Source organism: Esox lucius, chromosome 17 (genome assembly GCF_011004845.1).
Source record: "Esox lucius isolate fEsoLuc1 chromosome 17, fEsoLuc1.pri, whole genome shotgun sequence".
NCBI lineage: Eukaryota > Metazoa > Chordata > Actinopteri > Esociformes > Esocidae > Esox > Esox lucius.
This window is the reverse complement of record NC_047585.1, coordinates 41,634,781-41,654,692: the sequence shown is the minus strand read 5'-3', so window position 1 is coordinate 41,654,692 and position 19,912 is coordinate 41,634,781. Positions and strand designations below refer to the sequence as shown.

Sequence of the window (19,912 nt, the reverse complement as noted above, 5' to 3'; positions counted from 1 at the left end):
ACCATATTGAATGGAACACGCACCAATTTGTCACTCTGCCGACTTCACTTTGTGGACTATAAAGTCTCCTCTAATTCTCACTCCCTCTGCACACTCAACATACCACACGACAAGTTAGTGAGAGGTTCGGGATCCTCCCCTTTTCTCCTGAGGGCCTGGGCGGCTCTGTGCCGTTTCATGCCGTGCCAAGGATTCACACCAGCAATTTGACCTGTCAGTGTGGCCATGAATCAACCCTGAAAAGGGACCATTAGTCCAAGGGATTTATTGGAAACACACAAGCCACATTTTCATACTTGAGATGGATGGAAGAAGCCTGAGGGCAAAGGGTGTAGTGTCAAGGGGCAGGGGAGAAGGGGAGAAGGGGCCAAATATGTGGGGAGGAGGGCGAGGGCGTGGCTGCAGTAGACCAGTTTTGGGGTTCATCGGTAATTGATTATTTCCTACCATACACTGCTGTTTTATAAAAGAAATGCTGTTTTTCAGATTTCTGAATAAAAAAAAAATATATATTATTACATTCTGAAAAAAGCATTTTAAATGTCAGTTATTCCAGAGCAGCGTGGGAAGAATGTGCTTTTCCTATAGTGCCACAGAAACGCCCTCATAGTTCACTTCAAGTTTGTTCAGGTTTAATTACACTCAGCAGTCAACACAAACGGAAAAAACGTTGAACGTTGTTGCAAAAATGTAGTAAAAAAAAAAGATATATCCTCTGCGATCTTCAATACTTAAAGTGATTCATTCTCAACAGAATGATGGTGTGAGTGACCTCTGGTACACATTTGAGTATTCATGCAGTAACTCGTTTTTTCCATGGTCGAATTGTTGCGTACTGTTCAAAAACATACAACTACTACCAGGGCAACCCCGACCCTCGCCGGTTTGCTTTCGGTGTGAGATAGGGATGGATATTTCAGATGAAGACAGCTAAATGGTGTCCCACCTATTTTACTTGTTGGCATAGCAAAAGACACTACCCAACTCTCTAATCCTAGATGGCAATGGGAGAGGGGGTTTAAGGACGCATGACCGCATTTGGCAGGTTCGATATGGCCTAGTTCAGACTCAGGTGGTATAACGCATTAACAGATTACCGTTTGCCAGTAGCAGATTAATTTGCGTCTATTCGCACTATGGGATTTTGCTGGGATGGATTAACAGCATTGTGTTGTACAGTGGTGACATACGAGGTCCAGGTTCAAATGTCAAAGGACGTTTCCAACCACAGGTTTAAATATTTACCAGAAAAGCAAATGTTGTTACAGACTAAACTAGATAGTTTAGCGAGCATCTAATTTACCTCTTATTTAAAAAAAAAAAAAGCTATTTCACTCCTTAGTTATTAGTGATATTGTGTTTATCTTCATCCCAAAATCCATATCAGCACATTTTGTTGTCTTATTAGTAAAAAGTAGACAAATTGCATTTAGATAACATTAATGAGTCATTTCAGGTTCCCTTCAGGTGTAATATTTTTTGATTGCAACTAGGAGAAAACACCTGGTGAAAAAAATTATTTATGATTTAAGTTTACCGCTTGTGGCAATACATTTCTTTTTACCACAGGTGCCACATATTAACTTGAGGGAACTTTTTGCCACATAGAAATAGTAATAAATATTATTGAATCAAAAAGTGTGCTGCAGATTCACCACTAATGGCAAACATTTGCAATCTTCTTGTCACATTTTGTGGTAGGCCTACACTCTTTCATTTTGTGATAGGCTTACACTTTTGCTTTGTGAAAGGCCTACGCTCTTTAATTTTGTGGTAGGCCTACGCTCTTTCATTTGCTGCAAATTAACATATACGTGCAAAAGTTTTGCCACAACAAATTCCTTTTTGTATGGGATGGCTTTCTTAGCTTGTTGCTGTAGCCTGTATGTCACCTCATGTTATGTTTTCCAAACTGTTGAACTCCAGTAATGCTCCAAGTGTATGTGCTGCACTGGTTTGGAACATTTCACTTTCATTTCCTATTATGTTTGACCTGTGTTGGGGAAGTTTCTGAAGCCTGATGTATTCTCACTGATTATAGGACTTGAGTCCCATCACACCTGCTAGCTTAGGTGAATTTAACTAGCAAGCTAAAGTTAGAACAAATCGTGCTAGTTTTCATGATTGCCAACTGAAATACTGCCTATGTGTGCACAGTGAAAAAGCTAGATGGTACGATAAAAGCATTGAAATTTGAACTAAATCCACATTTAGATTTTATGTAGATATACTTTTCTATTCAATTCAATTGTGTCAAACTGCACAGTAGAGCACATCAGTGGCACAAACCAGCTGGGAAGCCAATCATTTGGGTGTCAAAAGAACAAGTTCACATCGGCGTGTGGTTGCAAGTCGTCCTGGGCCGACACTCGTGGTTAAGTGGGCAAATTAGATTGAAGTGATGGATAGAGTTCCACGATTGTTTCCATGGCAGCGGCTGTGTTTCAGAGGGGCGTGGAGGGAAAAGTCCAGGTTATAAACTGAAACAAATGGAAAAACACAAACTCAGCTTCCATACAGGATATTTGTCATTGGCCACTACACTGCAATAACACAGTAACCACCATCATTCGGAAAGTATTTTAATAAAGACAGACGTGATAAACCATGTAACCATAATACTACAGTACGGACAAAAACACCCTCAATGAACAACCTCTCGAAGACAGACATTTGGGCCGCACCTCATCTGCAACCAAGACTCACTAACTGTCCAAGAGGGTGATTGTGTACTCATCCAACCCTACAAAGTAGTGTACAAACCAGGGAGCCATTTTGGATCCAGCCTACGAGACAGATTATACAGTTATATAGGATGGAAGCTCATCAACGTATCAGGGCGGTTCACCATTACCATTAGTCAGTTGTACCGTCTCTTGAGTGCGAAAACAAGTTTGCCTCAGTATTTGATGGCTCGACGTGCCTAGAATGTGAAGTTATGCAGAAAAGATAGGAATGTCCGAGGTTATGAGGTCCATGTAGCTCAGTTGGTAGAGCATGGTGCTTCTGACGCCAAAGGTTGTGTGTTCGGTTCTCACAGGGGAATGTGTACTCTCTGTAGTTCTCTGAGTAAGGGTGTTGGCTAAACGACTGAAGCGTAAGCAAATTTTGTTATTAATGGCGTATTTGGTGGTTCCATGGAAAAACACACACAACCTTGTTCCACAGAATTCTCACTCACGCCGACACATCTCTTTTCACATCTTTTACTATGAAACATACTGTACATGCAAATCCTTTCCTCACACTAAACCCCACCCTGCCCGCACCCCCCGTTCCCACCTCAACCTCTCCCACACAAACTCACATGTACACACACCTCTGCTTGCATATTGTAAAAGATCAGAACGACAGCGGTACGTCCAAGAACTAGTCAGAACATGCAATGCCTGAATGCCACTTAATAAAGAACCCCCCCCATTAGTCTGGCGTGTTAATGAGTTTGGTTAAGTGTCTAGATAAGTGTGTACCAATTATCTGTCAATACTGACAGCTTCAATTCCAAATGTCTTGTCATAGTCTCCCATTTAATTAACTCAGAGAGGCCAAGATAGGTTAGTTGACTGGCATTCTTGGTGGAGCGTTTGCTTACACCTGATGTTTCAAAAACGTCCTTCATCCCGTTTCAGAAGGGAGCCACCTTGCCGTCCGAACATTAACTGCTGCAGCGCGGTTTCAAATCCATCCCATTTCTCTTTCAAACACTCTCTCCTCTATTCCCACACTTTCTGTCCAAAAGAGCTAATTAAATGGTTGGGTAAAGCAGCTCTGTCTCGAGCAGCACCGGGGCAGTCCTTCCGCGCATGGTATAAATGTTTAATTGCACGCGGAAAGGACAATACGTTAGCTGACATCCTAAAACAATTGTATTAACTGTTCGGTTTTCAAGTAGCCTGTACAGGGTTGTGAATAGTCATTATTTTCCTTTTAGGTGTCATAACGTTTGTGGTTTAACTTTGATTAGAAGATATGGAGATCTCAGGATATATAATTGAGTGACATATTTGAGGAAGGTCACTATAATGCCTAAATTTGACCAAAAAACTGTGCCAGTGAATGGGCGGCGGTGTGGAAACTATAAATATGTCCAAGCTCTCAACCATGACAGCCTGCTCTTAATTTACGTACAGAGAACATCGCCATAAATAAGGCGTCTGAACTTTGAGTAACACTACAAATGTTCCTTGCTAGACTGAAATAGCTGAAAACCCCTACTAGGCATATCTACAGCTCTGGAGAAAATTAAGAGACAACTGCAACTTCGAAAAAAAAATCGAAAAGGAAGGTTTTGAGTGAGGAACAGAAGCGTTCCATTTGCAGTGGTCTCTTAATTTTAACCTTTCTGTTCCTCACTCAAAACCCTCCTTTTCGACTTTTTTGGAAAGTTGCAGTGGTCTCTTAATTTTCACCGGAGCTGTATTTGTAACTGGATCTTATGTTGACATTAAAGCAAAAACATATGTTTGTATGAGAAAACAATACATTTTGTCTAACAATACTATAATGGTCGTTACAGTCTCAAGGTATTATTGTCTTTATTTGTGGGTGCTGTAAATCGGGCAAAGATCTCAGAATACCCCCCTGTATCATTGTCGACCATAGAAGGCAGTGTAACATTTCAAGCTAATATTCATTTCGATATTCAAATTACTAACGTATTTGTTTGCAGAGTTCTTTTGCAAATTTGGCGCAGGGCTACATCGACTTCACAGATTCAGAAGCAACAGGAACAGGCACATCGGGTCATGAAATAAGGTAATGGACAATGGATGCTGGTCCGTACAGTGACATGGGGAGAAGACAGATAACAGACACAGGTAGGTGGTTGAGCCTTGGAGGGCATTTGGAAAAGTCAATTTCACAGCCTCTGGGAAAGCAAGGCTGGCCAACCCCAGGCCTCTGCAGGTCCCGTCTCTGGCCCTATCGGTGTGGCTTGTCATAGATAGACGTGCCTAGTAGCGACCTTGGCGCTCTTCCTCTTCCAGTCACGTGTGGCAGCACAGGCCATTAGGGCAGTGCTTCCCCTGATGAGGCTGGAGCGGTCGCAGATGTGCCTCATCAGGGTGAGACAGCTGATCTCCTGTCTCTGCAGCTCTGGACATGCTGGTCCATCACAGGCGGGCAACGCTAGTCTAGGAGAATGCGCAGTCACGTCACAGCAGCAATGCAGCGTAAATATACACAGTGTAAAGCCTAGCCGTATGAAGTGTTGCTATGCACTGTTTAGTGGGGGGGGGGGGGGGTGGCCGTCCTGTCTGGTCGAATTGGCCTCTATTAATGGAGGGCTCTTGGGGCCCGTCCCTGTTGACTCTGATTAGCTGGATGTTAGCCCTTGGAGCCCGTCGGTGCCCGGGGGGCCCAAACAGAAAGATACCAGGGCCCCAGAGTGGAATTAGCGATCCAGAGCGGGCGGGATAGCAGTGCCCTGGCACCCCCGACCCCCCCAGTCCGCTGCGCTTGGGGGGCCGAACTGCGAGCAAGAGTTCCCGACCTGACAGCAACGGGAACGTCAGCAACAGCCTGCGATTATGTTCCGAAGGTCTCAGTGCCGCACTTGCGTCGACTCACGGCCGGGTTGCGCCCGCCTCTGTAATTACAGAAGACTTAATTTCTCATGGCGACGCTGCTACTCAAGATGGAGGGTGAATGTAATCACACAGGACGGTGTCGGGCGGCGCGTGTCTCTTGGCCACGGGCCAGATGGAATGACCGTTTTCTCATTGGAGCAGGTTCTGTTAGTAGTAATGTGCTGTAGAGATGGAAACAAATGTGTTTGGAGCAACAGTATGGTCCCGCTCGTAAACAGAACAACTGGCAGCGAAATGTGTGAAGGATAAACAGAGCTGAACAGTCCGGCTGGTGTTCGTTTGTTTGTGTTTTCTCGGCTGTCGAGTGCCGTGCCCAGATATCTGAGCGGATGAACAAACGAACTGTCACTTTGTCTAGTAAGCCCTGACATAATCAGTTAGCACATTCTCATACTTTAGGGTTTGACTTTTAATTACCGGCTTTCTGAATTTATGAAATTAGCATAATCCCGGTAATTAAAGTCACTCCTAATCATATTCCCAATAACAGTGCCATGCAAATATCTCTCTCCCATTCATGCAGGGTGAGCAGAAGCAGGAGCAGGAGGCTGCCTTTGCAAATGCAGACAACAGTATTTCCTTCACATGTCATCTATAGAGGTTGATCATGATCTTCTACATTATTATCTTATTATCAGTGATTGTCTGCCATATATATATATATATATATATATATATATATACACAGCTCCGGAAGAAATTAAGAGACCACTGCACCTTTTTATTTCCTTTCCAAATATTTTGAAAAGGGAGGTTTTGAGTGAGGAACAAAAGTGTTCAATTTGCAGTGGTCTCATAATTTTAACCCTTCTGTTCATCACTCAAAACCTTCCTATTCGACTTTTTTGGAAAAGAAAGAAAAAGGTGCAGTTGTCTCTTCATTTGTTCCGGAGCTGTATATATACACACCCACGTAGTTCCAGCGATATATTGTGGATTTGTTTTGTGCGTTTTGTGCAGAGGACAACATTCTTGCATTGAAACTACACCACAAAATAAAAAGAAATGGCCTGACCCCCGTCACACTCCACCTTGGTTCACTTTTCTACCGCCCACTTTTGTTACAAAAGGAGAAATAGAGCATTAGGGGGGAAAAAAGAAGCATGCCAGCTATTCCTCTTGAAGTGACATTTAGTATTTCTCTGCATGCCCTCAGGTGCTCCAATTGTAAATGCATCAACGTCTACTCCCAGGGCCTCCGACGAAAGCTTTGAAGGAAACAGAAGCCAGCTAATCACGCCGACACAGAAGATGTTTCATTTCTACTGAGAAAATAGACTAAGGGGTGAGAAAGAACAGAGTATGACCTTGTTGACCTTAAATAATTTACTTCACTTGAAATGTAAAGAGTGATCATACGCAGCTACATGTTAATTAAAGCTGCAATGCATGATGGTGAAAATGCCCCCCAACATCATTGCACGTCATAGAAGAATACTGACTGGTTTCCTTTTGGTGATTAACATTTACCTACATTAACATTTACACACATCTGTGTTAACAGATTTAAGCTTGCATTCTGTCATATATGCTATTGTCCTCAACTATGAATCGTTCATCGCTTTTCTTAAAATATTCCATATTTCCATCATTTTGAAATTCACAGAACCAGTTACGTTGTGAATCATTGGCCCACTTGTTTGCACAGGTACCTGGAAATGACATGTTTCCTGTAACCAATAACTGAGCTGACTTCTTCTTTCAAATGTAATTAATTTGTGTTTAAGGGGTCCCCTCTGCTACACCCATGGGTTATGGATGAGATTCAGATCAGAACTCATCTCTCTCCTCCAGAACGGTCCATGATTTCTTATAGAACCATGCTCATAGTTCTATAATTTCCACCCCCAGCAGGCTTGGTGGGGTTGATTGGGACCTCTTCGGCACCAAATATATAAGGAAGGACGTGTGGATGATGGTGGATGATTATGTGCAATGCTTAACAGACCGACTGGCCCTTCTCACTGGAACGTTTAATATGAACCGCGAGTTGAAATAGGTCGACAGCAACAAGCCATTAGGTTTTGTTTGTTAATCACCCTATATTATATTTGTCAAATGTGACTGGCTGTTTGGCAAATCAAAACATTCTGGGATCTTTGCATGTCAAAACATTTTGATGTACTCACCCCAGTACATGTTGAGATTTCCCCAAACTTCATCAAGAGGGGTGCCAATAATTATGGGTCTGTGTATATATAACTAATCTTCTGAACAGGAAGTCCTCATCAATCAGTGGAAACAGCTGACTTAAATTTAGGGAGACGGCAGAATACAACGCCCATATTTAGATCTACCAGACAAAACAATGCGCCGCCACAGTAGTTCTGATGGGCCATTTGATTTAGGGTAAAATAACCTGTAATCACATTCTCACCTGCACTGTTTCTGCTGACACCAAGATTTTTTTTTATCCCCCCCCCCCCCCAATCTGCCTCAAGGGAAAGAATTTCTGTCTCGTCAAGCAGTGTTGAAATGTGTGAGACTGATGTGAGATTATATTGGGGGTGGATCGCGAGTCCCTCACATGAAGTGTAAGGAGCCTTATGTTTATTTCATTTCACTTTCACAACAAGGCAAAGTCCTTTAGACGCTGAGTATTGTGGTTCTGAGATTTGTGAAAGGCTTCAAGGGACATCGCCCCATCAAACTCATTATCTGAACTGTATTACATTTGCCTTACAAGAAGAGTTAAATAGTTGGGATTTTTCTGTTTGAATTCATGAATAGCCCCACAGCTACAGTATCTCACAGAAGTGAGTACACCCCTCACATTTTTGTAAATATTTGAGTATATCTTTTCATGTGACAACACTGAAGAAATGACACTTTACTACAATGTACAGTAGTGAGTTTACCGCTTGTATAACAGTGTAAATTTGCTGTCCCCTCAAAATAACTCAACACACAGCCATTAATGTCTAAACCGCTGGCAACAAAAAGTGAGTACACCCCTAAGTGAAAATGGACAATTTACACTGTTATACAAGCTGCACACTCACTACTTTACATTGTAGCAAAGTGTAATTTCTTCAGTGTTGTCACATGAACAGACATAATCAAATATTTACAGAAACGTGAGGGGTGTACTCACTTTTGTGAGATACTGTACCTGCCTCTTTTGTATATACCTCTTGTGACCTCTTGATGAGAAAAGTTCGCGAACTATCTGATTCAAGGCGAGTTTCTACGTGTTTTTAATCCTTTCCAGGATCTCCTGGGAGGATCTCCTGGGAGGATCTCCTGCTCTTTTCGTGTGGATCTTTAAAGTCTTCGACCCCTGCTGTCGCATCCTGGGTTGCTTAATTGCCTTGCTGAATGCGTCACAGTCGGCTTTAGGCCCTCTGGGCACTGATCATTTGGATCCTGCTCTAGATTTCTTTTCCACCATGACTCATTTTAGGAGAGGTTAGAGGGAGGCCTGAATGGCACCCTTTTCCCCACACACCCTACACAAAGGTAGCGCACTGAATAGTGTGTCGTTTAAGCCTCTTTTAATTGCACAGTGACGCTCCATTCTTCACAGTAGACACGTTTCCACACCGCCAGTGTGTCGACCGACCCAGACCCGCCAACAGTCTGACGGGCCACAGGAGACCTCTCACATCATGTGTCTTCCAAAAAACCAAGACCCTCATGGGGTTTGTCCCACTGAACTGTATGAGAGAAAAGGTTAAGACAGAAATACGTCATTACACATAGGATGATGCAGACGTGACAGCTACAGTACTTGATTCACAGTACTTGTTTAAAATGAAGGAAACTGTAAATTCCCCGGTTGCTCTGAAATTCCAGTTTGAGGATTCATAGGATCAGGAAGGAGAAAGCATGATTTCCAAAAACCACCAGGGTTTCTGAAAGACTTATTTACCCTTTCCAGAACTTTTTGTGTTCATAATTCAGTGACAGCAAAGGGAGTGAACACAAGAGCTTCCCACCACCTTAATATGAGTACTGCCTCTGGAACATCCGTTTTCACCACACGGTTGAGTTTGTACCCCATGGAACATCCATTTTCACCTCACGGTTGAGTTTGTACCCCATGGAACATCCATTTTCACCTCACGGTTGAGTTTGTACCCCATGGAACATGGTTTTCTGTATTTCTTAAAATGCTTGCTGGACAATACTGGCACCCGAGCAGTCGTGGCATTCGCAGACATCAACCCTGGTCAAACTGAGAAAGTGATTGTTAAGAAGCCTTGCGATGAGCCCTGAGATAGCAGTGCTTGGTGGGCTGTTTGGCATAAAGATGTTGTCGTCTGAGTCGTCACCCCGAGTCTTGGACATCACAGTACTGTACATACGTGGTATTGATAATGAGTAGCAGATAGATAGACTGACTCACATCCTGTTCTTATAAGGCTGATTCACTGCATTTGAGTTGAGCATGTCTAACAGTGCATGAGCTTCTGATTAGAATATATCCGTGCGCATACTGCAGGCTTGTCCTCCTTTTAGTAGTTTCACTGAACATTCCCTGCAATGTCTTGCCTCCTCTGCTGACAATCGGCTCATTATATTGTTTAAGAGCCCACTTAAAGTGGCAGGGGTGAATTAATGTTCAGACCTGCTGCCTGACTGCCTGGCTGCTTTGAATGTGTATAATGTCAAGCCACAGAAAGCCTTAAGGCCCTGTCTCTCACATACTTAGAGAGATAAGAGCGTCCACACTGATCTGATACTCATAAACCCTACGTGGAAGTCCTCCTGCCTACTCAGAACAACAAGAGCTTTGAGCTGTCACTCACAACCCGAGTGTCACGCCACTGAACAAATCCTGTCTTAGCAGTAAACTCACCACCTTAAAAGTATTCCTCCAAGTTGTTCTCCTTTTATCTCTGCAGTACTTTCTCCCTCCCATTCAAAAGTGTCTTTGTATCTGTCCGCGTCAGTCTCAAATGCGCAGAGGCTCACAAGTTATGTCGTCAAACAGGTATCTGTTTTTATGACTTACGCTGCGTTTCTTTTTGTATGCTGACCCTACGCTTCTACCCCAAGCCATGTTTCCTTTTGATTTCGGCTATTTTATTGATGTTTAACAAACCCTGAAAGGGGTGGTATTTGTGGTGAGGCACATTCAGTTGACATGGCTGATTTTAAACAACAGAAAACGGTTTGGAGGGGAAACGTCACAGAAAAGAGAAAAAAATAATTGTTAAGCTGATTTAAAAATGTGGAATAGTTTGCTCTACTCCCCTGAAATTCTTTGGATAGATACAGACACAAAACCATGGGGAAAATTTTTTTAAAAAACAAAAAAAACAATTGGTGATCCAATACTGTGTAAAGGAACCCATTGTTTTATTTTACAGTTTTTTGAAGAATTATGTATTGAGCTTTTCAAAGGCAATCCCAACCAGATGAGAGTTCTTGCATGAGAAGCCTCACAAGGGATACAAAGCGATGTCTGATTTAAATGTGTTCTGCCTGTTCCATTTGGTGCATATTGTACACATTTGGATTGATTTAACACAGATTTCGTCCCTTGCATCTTTTACATTCAATGAGCTCTGTGGAGTTTTGGATTCATTTTAGGACTTTGCAAAGTTTAGGTACATGTAAACAGAAACCACTAGATATTCACCAGTACTCAAACAACACTAGATCACAAGTGTATTTATGTAGCATTTGTGCTCTGCATTCACTCCTGCCTCTTATTTAATTACAGAGCACGTTTACAGGTGTTACCTTGAGGGTTAAAGAAAGTGGTTCATGCAGGTTGTCAATTTATTATGTAATAAAACAGCAATGTCCCTATTGTGTCATTTCAACCACACACGTTAACACTTGAGTCTAAAAGAAGTGCTACATATACTTTTACAACTGAGCAAAAATGCACCTTTCATTGAAAAACAAACTTTAATAATTGAAACGATAATTTCAATGATTTCTCTTCACAAGTACATAAACACTCCACTGCAATATCAGGCCAGACACTGATTTAATTTTATCAGCTGTACCTAAAACAAATAACTCGTCTGAACGTCAAGCTGCAAGTGCAAAATTCAAATCCGAGGCTACACTGTCAGCTCTAACTGCCAAAGGGGGAAAGGATTAGGTTGGAGGGCTCATTAACTTTACTGTCAGGTTTGTTTTCGGTGAGTGCGTGTGGTTTCCCCCCCCCCCCCTCGTGGTCTCTGGACAGCGTTCTCTCCAGTAGACCCTTCCTGGTGTTCAGGGAAGGGTCCGGTCCGCAGGTTAATTACAGGAGAGGCTGATCTCCTGACCCCACCACACCCGGTACTTAGTGTGGCATGTGGTCTGCTCTCAGCGAGTCCTGCCCAGCCGTCTATGCATGACAATAGGCCAGGTTATAGAGACAGTAATTAAAGCCAAGCTGAGTTCTTCAGCCTTCTCAGGTGTTCAGGGGGGAGCCACCCCCCCTATGACCTCTCTCTCTCTCTCTGTCATACTGAAACAAATTGACACAGTTGGCCTGGAATTTAGGAATGTCCACTTTGTCCCAGTCCCATCGATTAAGGGTGTAATTATCTTGTTTTTTTTGCTAGCCGAGCATAATGTGTTGAATCCAGAACGAGAAAAACAAATGTATGTGGCGATTTGAAATGGGATTGCAAGATCGGGAGAGTGATCTTCTATGAAGAGAGAACTTTGTGAATTAACACTGCCCTCTCAGCCAGTTGTGGTGTTTCTCAGGTTTCAAAATAAGCAGAAGAAGAATATATAAAACATATATAAAAATCTGTGACATTAGAGTGATATGTTTATGGGGGGGGGGGGGGGGGGGTAGATTGTGGTGATTCAAAAGTGTATTCTCCACAAACATGTATCTCAAAATATATAATATAAAAATGATATGAATACAGTTTAAATGCAAAACAGCCCCATACAATGCTTTAGGAGATTGTAAATACTGTATGTAACATGTCAGGGAATTTGGAGTGAATAGTCATGATGTCATATACATCTATTAACACCAGAGGGCGCTCTTTGTCTCTGATTTCTTTGACAATAACAATAGCTGATATAATGCCACCAACCAGCGTAGAATGATGAACTGAACACACACACACAAAGACAAAAAGGATCAATGGTTCCATGCATCGTATGAATTTAGCTTCAGCACAGTGTATACAACTTTTATCTGATGGCTAAGTAGTTTAATATTGACACAACGCTGTGTTTGCTATTACCCACAGTGTAACGCAATGAAGAGGAACAACACGGAGTTGTAGGTGGGCAAAAAAAAGCAATTGCAGTTGGTTTATTGCTAAAATATAACAAATACACAAATCAGTGCTTAGTGATCCCTTATAGGCCAATATTTATGAAGAAAATTATCCAATAGGCTCCTCTGCTCTTCTGGGCCCCCCCCCCCATTCTAAATCAATCAAGCCGTGTTATTTTATGACATGAACACAAACATCAACATAAGCAGTGCTTAATAGCATATCCATATCTTACCCCTACAGAGACAAAGTGGAGCACTGAAGCAATCGAAGTGAGTGCTGATAAGACAGAAGCCAGAACGCCCAGAGCATTTTAGACACATGACCCTGTGGGTGGAGCTAAGTGATGAAGCCTCCCTAATGAACGGGGCAGGTCTCTGCCAACGGCCCTGTTTCAACAACAATTACAACTCATTTTTGGATTTGCAAGCACCGCTATCCACCAAACCAAGCTAATGACAATTTTTTTTTTATATTTTCCAATAATAAAGATGGCTATATCTGTGATTGCATTCCACGGGTCATGACATTTGAATGTCTGCAGTTGAAAGCTAATGCTAACGCTAACTCTTACACTCTCCTTGACATGTCTCACATGGCCTTTCCTCAAAACGTGGATGAAAATCTGTTTTATTTCCTGAAGAGTAATAAGACCAGCACGTGTGGATCTAGATGCCTTTCAGAACACATAAACTCATTTGAATTAAGATGTTGTCATTCTTCATTTCCCTGGTCTAATGAAATTACTATCATTGCTAAGAGCTGTCAGCGGTTGGGTCACCACAGTCTTAGGTGGTTGAATAAGCACTTGTTTAATGGAAAGTTTTGCAGAAAAGCCCTGATAGATGTGTCCTGATAGTCTGTAATCACTTGGTGCTTTGAGTGACATCTGAAGATGTGGATTTGGACAGAAAACAGAGCCCTCGTGTAAATTATCTGAAAGAGTGTCTCCTTTGTAGAGCGGCTAGATTCGTGCAAGAGTCTGACATGGCTCCTATGAACTAACTGCACGCGCACGGCGAGCGGCAAAGCTGTCAGGCAGATGGGACATGTACATTCATCAAGGGAAGGTTCAGATTTCCCTGATATCATTTGAATAGTCAAATGTTAACGATACAACGAGCTGAGAATCCATTGTCTCGATTTCCACCACACGTGTCTAATAACGTTCCTTATTATGTCATGTTCGCTGTTTTGCGTGGATCCCGGGAAGATTAGCCGACGCTTTCTACAGTAGCTAATGGGTGTTAATAAATAAATATTCTAAATCACGCTTGATCATACCCTTCAGTTACTCCCTCCGAAGGTATTTCCCATGTGTTTTGGGATTAATACCGTCGTTTTCACTGGGCTCATTTAAACCTTTAAGCTGTGTTTAAACAGTGTATTCACATTATTCATCCCCTGCCCACACATACCAATTTTGGGGGAAAGCGAAAGCATACCTGTGAGGGGAGTGTCCCTAGAAGTCGTTCAAGGCTTTACTAAAGTACCAGTCTATGAGTAAAGCTGACCAGTTAAGACAGCACGCTGTGGAAATGCTACGATGCCGATTGGACTGTAAGTAAGGTTAGTCACGATACAAAACTTTACATCAAATTCCAATTCTTAAGGTGTGAGGCGGCTGTTCTGCATTGTGTGAAATAAATAACGTGTTCAGTGATAAAGCACAATGAAGAACTGCCATTATTGTTACTGTTGTTATTTGTTTACTTTGCTGTGTGTTTATTGGCTGTACCCATTTGTTGGGGGGTGGGGAAATGGAGGTACCATGCTCTTTGTATGTGCATTGTTACATGTTATTTACTATAAAAGCTTGATTACGAAAAGAAAACAAGAAACACAACGAATAAGCTCTGCCATTTACTGAGGTGGTCTTCTGCTTTCCACGGAAACATAGGACAGAGAAACACACCAGAGGATTCCTCCCGTCCAGTGTCATCTCCCTCAGGCCCCCCGCCTGATTGGCCCTGGCAGGCTCTGCACTCTGCCTGTCTGTAATTCACCGTGACAGGGCCCCAGCCCCGGGGCCAGACCTGTAACCCTGTACGCCGTCTTCACAAATACACCCCGGGAAGACAGCGAAGACCAGCCGCTACACCTCCGTCTGCCTCGCCACTCTTCCTACATTAGTCCTCTTCCCCCACCTTCTCGCTCACCCCCCCCTTCCTCATCAGTCAGGTCAGCTGTTAAAAGGCCCTGGGTTTCACCTTGAAGAAACATCATTTTGTTCTATTTTTAACAGCCTCTTTGCTGGGTAATGACTAAGATACAGGAGCCCAGGTACCTCTGTGATTGCCGTTTAACTAAATAGGCAGGAACATCCCTGATAGTGCAAGAGACAGAGAGAGACGCAGTTGACTGTGGTCAAATGTCTTCACCAACAGTGTTTTATGTTACTGTGGGCTCCAGCCACAGCTGTGCTTTTTCAGTTTCCAAAGCCCATGTCCTTCGCCAGTCCTCTATCCCGTATCATCAGCTGAGACTTGTATGAAACCACCACGTGACTCGTTGGGCCGCAACCAAGCCCATCATTTCCAATATTTAGGTGGCTCAGGGAAGTTTAGCAGTCTTAGTCTTGGATTAGTATGGCTAGCACTCTTCGTAGCCTGGGATGGGATTGGGGTTGTTTCGGGTGGTGTAGCAGCCTACATAGATTGGGGTTGCTTAGGGTGGTGTAGCAGCCTACATAGATTGGGGTTGCTTAGGGTGGTGTAGCAGCCTACATAGATTGGGGTTGCTTAGGTTGTTCTAGCAGTCTACAGAGACAGCTACAGCATGGCTTTGAATTCAGCACAGTGCTTATAACCAAGGCAAAATACTTATATATATGCAAAAAGCATTGTGTAGTCTTTGAACACAGTGCTTAGCCATGGAACACAGTGCTTAGCCATGGAACACAGTGCTTAGCTATGGAACACAGTGCTTAGCCATGGAACACAATGCTTAGCCATGGAACACAATGCTTAGCCATGGAACACAGTGCTTAGCCATGGAACACAATGCTTAGCCATGGAACACAATGCTTAGCTATGGAACACAGTGCTTAGCCATGGAACACAGTGCTTAGCCATGGAACACAGTGCTTAGCCATGCAACACAATGCTTAGCCATGGAACACAGTGCTTAGCCATGGAACACAGTGCTTAGCTATGGAACACAGTGCTTAGCCATGGAACACAGTGCTTAGCCATGGAACACAATGCTTAGCCATGGAACACAGTGCTTAGCCATGGAACACAGTGCTTAGCTATGGAACACAGTGCTTAGCCATGGAACACAGCGCTTAGCCATGGAACACAGTGCTTAGCTATGGAACACAGTGCTTAGCTATGGAACACAGTGCTTAGCCATGGAACACAATGCTTAGCCATGGAACACAATGCTTAGCCATGGAACACAATGCTTAGCTATGGAACACAGTGCTTAGCCATGGAACACAGTGCTTAGCTATGGAACACAGTGCTTAGCCATGGAACACAGTGCTCAGCCATGGAACACAATGCTTAGCCATAGAACACAATGCTTAGCCATGGAACACAATGCTTAGCCATGGAACACAGTGCTTAGCCATGGAACACAGTGATTAGCCATGGAACACAATGCTTAGCCATGGAGCATGTGGCAACACAACCCCCCGAGGTTGCCCTGTAGCTTTTATAAATCAACGCAATTAGAGCAGTAAGAAGTGAACGTCATACCCATGATTTATGGTGTCTTACACCATGGCTATCAGCCAATCAGCATTCAGGATTGAAACAACCCAGTTTATAAATACACACACACACACACACACATTGGCATTTATATATAACAGCACACACAATGTTTACATACGTGCATGTGAAGAATGTATGTCCTCGGGGGAATAGCTGCATCTCTGGAGGAGCAGGGCAGTAAGTCTCTCTGTCCCTGCTTGTGTGTTCAGTGCACTGTGGGTGAGCCTGGGCCTGTGCACGCTCGCGGCGTAGACGCCAGCCGTAGATTACACAAGGAGCTACTCCGTCCCTGAGTGGGAAACCTCAGAGTGATTCCCTGCTCGGTGCAGCCCTCTTTGAGCCCTCGACAGGATAGATGAATTTCGTCAGGAAACGGCGAAATCCGATACGTTTGAATGAACACAGATATCCGCGTAACTTTCCAGTCTTGTTGGGTTAGTGGGGCAACGGCAGACATGCTTCATTGTAGCGTTTATCAAGCACTTACGAATTACCTCAGGCCGCAGAGGGGTATGTTAATGGACACACATGAATATGCAAATGACAACCCCATGTCATAACACACTTATGAGAGGACTGGACTGTGCCAATAATGGCAACCTTGACGGTCACTTCTGTTAGAACACACTCTGCTTAGTGCCGGATTTATTCTAAATTCACTGTTTTACAAAGGAACATTGTTGCCTCTGAAATGCACTATGAAGGAAAATGAGGATTGCTTTTGTGTGAGTCACACATTAAGTCATACATTTTGAATTTGCAGTTTGTCTGTTTCAAAAAAGCCTGTGTGATTCTTTGTGCTGGTATGCAATGTAAGCTATAAACATCCCTGTGTCCATACACACAGTGTACCTTTTAACCTTTATATTTTAGCTATTTAGCACAGTGGTTCCTCACTTTTCTCTGTTACTCTTCCATTGACTGAAATTTGCTTTGCACGGTCTATCCTAAACTACCCCCTCATGTTAATTTTACCAGAAGGCCAATGGTCTTATATGTCTTTTCGAGTACCCCCAGGGGGACCCAGCACCACAGGTTGGGAACCACAGATTTAGCCAACACTCACTAAGCAGAGTGACTTTCAGGAACAATTATAGTAAAGCGCAGGGCTCAAGGTCACCATGGATATTTTTTTTTCAATGTGTCAACTCAGGGATTAAAACCAACAACCCTTTGTTTACTGGTTCAACGCTTTTGACCACTAGGCGATCTGCCACCCGTGTAGTCTTTGGACATTATGTCCCTCCGGTACAGCTCAGTTGTTAGAGCATGGTGCTATCAAAGCCAGGGTTGTGGGTTTAATCCCCACTGGGAGCCAGTATTCTCTGGATGAGAATGTCTGCTAAATGACTCAGTAAAAATGATATCCCACATGTAATATGGTGGATAAACAAATCTGGTTTAAATCAGTGCTTTGAGTCTCAGCGATTCAGACAGATCTGGTTTACATCAGCGCTGTGAGTCCCAGAGATTCAGACAGATCTGGATTACATCAATTCTGTGAGTCCCAGAGATTCAGACAAATCTGATTTACATCAACGCTATGAGTCTCAGAGATTCAGACAGATCTGGTTTATATCAGCGCTGTGAGTCCCAGTGATTCAGACAGATCTGGATTACATCAATTCTGTGAGTCCCAGAGATTCAGACAAATCTGATTTACATCAACGCTATGAGTCTCAGAGATTCAGACAGATCTGGTTTATATCAGCGCTGTGAGTCCCAGAGATTCAGACAGATCTGGTTTACATCAACACTATGAGTCTCAGAGATTCAGACAGATCTGGATTACATCAATTCTGTGAGTCCCAGAGATTCAGACAAATCTGATTTACATCAACGCTATGAGTCTCAGAGATTCAGACAGATCTGGTTTATATCAGCGCTGTGAGTCCCAGTGATTCAGACAGATCTGGATTACATCAATTCTGTGAGTCCCAGAGATTCAGACAAATCTGATTTACATCAACGCTATGAGTCTCAGAGATTCAGACAGATCTGGTTTATATCAGCGCTGTGAGTCCCAGTGATTCAGACAGATCTGGATTACATCAATTCTGTGAGTCCCAGAGATTCAGACAAATCTGATTTACATCAACGCTATGAGTCTCAGAGATTCAGACAGATCTGGTTTATATCAGCGCTGTGAGTCCCAGAGATTCAGACAGATCTGGTTTACATCAACACTATGAGTCTCAGAGATTCAGACAGATCTGGTTTACATCAGCGCTGTGAGTCCCAGAGATTCAGACAGATCTGGTTTACATCAGCGCTGTGAGTCCCAGAGATTCAGACAGATCTGCTTTTACATCAGCGCTGTGAGTCCCAGAGATTCAGACAGATCTGGTTTACATCAGCGCTGTGAGTCCCAGAGATTCAGACAGATCTGCTTTTACATCAGCGCTGTGGGTCCCAGAGATTCAGACAGATCTGGTTTACATCAACGCTATGAGTCCCAGAGATTCAGACAGATCTGGTTTACATCAACGCAATGAGTCCCAGAGATTCAGACAGATCTGGTTTACATCAGCGCTGTGAGTCCCAGAGATTCAGACAGATCTGGTTTACATCAATTCTGTGAGTCCCAGAGATTCAGACAGGGTGAATGTACTGGGAGAACTTGGACAGAACCTTTGTATTTGAATACTTTGACTGCCATATTCAATGGAGAGGGATTTTACCTCGAAGTGTAACACACAACAGCAGAACGGTTGCATTTGGATGAACACAACTGCCCTCCACTTTGTAAGTGATTTCTGGACTCCCTGGTCTTAAAACATCCTTGTCATGAGTTGTGTCAACAAGTGTAATTGAATTGTCTGGGAAGTTCAGCCACATGCCTGCTTTTGGCCTTGATGTCTTTGGGCCTCTGTGTCGTGCTGATATCCCAGATGCCACATGCCTTACTTTCACAGGCTACGAAGAGTGCTAGGCTGCACTAAGCCACGCCTAAGACTGCTAAACTTCCTTGAGCCACATAAATATTGGAAATGATGGACCTGGTTGCGGCACAACGAGTCACGTGGGTGATTTCTTTCAACTTTCAGCAGATGATACGGGATAGAGGACTGGCGAAGGGCATGGGCTTTGGAAACGGACAAAGCACAGCTGTGGCTGGACTATTGAGTAATTCAACAATGTTTGACACTATATTATTCTGGTTTTATTGCCATCTTCTCTCTTGTTGTTTTTATAAATATTCTGCTGTTATTCAATGCCACACACGGGGGGCTCAGACTGGTCCTCGTGGCCTGACCCAGTTGATACGTTGTACACTCCTGCTCAGTCCCGGTTGTGTTACTGTCGTCCCGGAAACCAAAACATCCAGGGCCAGAGCCCCGACAGCCCCGTTCGGGTGACGCCCCGTTTCAACATGTCTGGGGTTGTGCGTATTTTCTACAGTGCTGTGTGT

The 19,912-nt window shown here is 43.3% G+C and overlaps 1 long non-coding RNA gene across 1 annotated transcript in view; it reads left to right on the top strand.

Moving 5' to 3' along the window:
- LOC105007156 overlaps nt 1–13,402 on the top strand; it is a 28,435-nt gene extending 15,033 nt beyond the window's left edge. The window contains exons 4-7 of the long non-coding RNA XR_827514.4: nt 4,670–4,755; nt 6,112–6,188; nt 6,745–6,873; nt 13,025–13,402. This is a non-coding gene — a long non-coding RNA (uncharacterized LOC105007156). The remainder of the gene's footprint in view (nt 1–4,669; nt 4,756–6,111; nt 6,189–6,744; nt 6,874–13,024) is intronic.
- The last annotated feature ends 6,510 nt before the right edge of the window (nt 13,403–19,912 follow it).